At 43.9% G+C, this 748-nt stretch overlaps 1 non-coding gene across 1 annotated transcript; it reads right to left on the bottom strand.

The window, feature by feature from the left end:
- Positions 1-405: 405 nt before the first annotated feature.
- trnak-uuu (transfer RNA lysine (anticodon UUU)) lies at positions 406-478 on the bottom strand. The gene has a single exon. It is a non-coding gene; the product is annotated as a tRNA-Lys (tRNA).
- Between the last annotated feature and the right edge of the window lie 270 nt (positions 479-748).

Below are 748 nucleotides of genomic sequence, written 5' to 3'. Positions count from 1 at the left end.
GTGATTATTAGACACCCGTTAAATCTCAACCGAGGTTTCTTGAGAGATTGTTCAGCGAGCGAGTAATAAAAAATTACTTCGCTTCCAACCTCTGCTGTCACTGTAAACTCGGACGTGATGTTCTGCAGATGTGCAGTGTGCCTTTCCTCTTGTCGTATTCAAGAGTACTCACTGTGTGAGCTCCTTACTGCGTGTTCTGTACTCTACTGTGATTTAATTTAGATAATTAAGTGGAGTAGAGTGACAAGATCTACTTGAACATTTTCGGTTTGTGAAATGAAACACTAAATAGACTACTGTAAATACAAGTAATGGACATTTAAAATAACCACAGTAAAGCTAGAACAGTGAAAGATAAAAGACTATTTAGAATGACATTCACGATAGATTTATAAACAGCACATCCACCCGAACAGGGACTTGAACCCTGGGCCCTCAGATTAAAAGTCTGATGCGCTACCGATTGAGCTATCCGGGCTCTGAAAGCAAGATGACTCTGTCGGGATCCTCGCAAGTCACGTGTCTCTTGTGCGGAAGCGCAGTCATATCTGACCCGTCTGGAATGACCACTGACAGACTTTATCCAAAAGCGACGGCACCACTCCCACTAGAATGAGAGAGAAATACAGCATGACATGGAGGGTCAAGGGTCTCCCACAATCCATCAAGTGGAAAGAAAGCTGAATTACGCTGGGTACTGGGTATCACTGTTACGCCATCAGGTCATGCTAGGAGGATTGGGGGGATC

This window comes from Lepisosteus oculatus, chromosome 14 (genome assembly GCF_040954835.1).
Source record: "Lepisosteus oculatus isolate fLepOcu1 chromosome 14, fLepOcu1.hap2, whole genome shotgun sequence".
NCBI lineage: Eukaryota > Metazoa > Chordata > Actinopteri > Semionotiformes > Lepisosteidae > Lepisosteus > Lepisosteus oculatus.
This window is presented reverse-complemented; position numbering and strand designations above follow the sequence as displayed.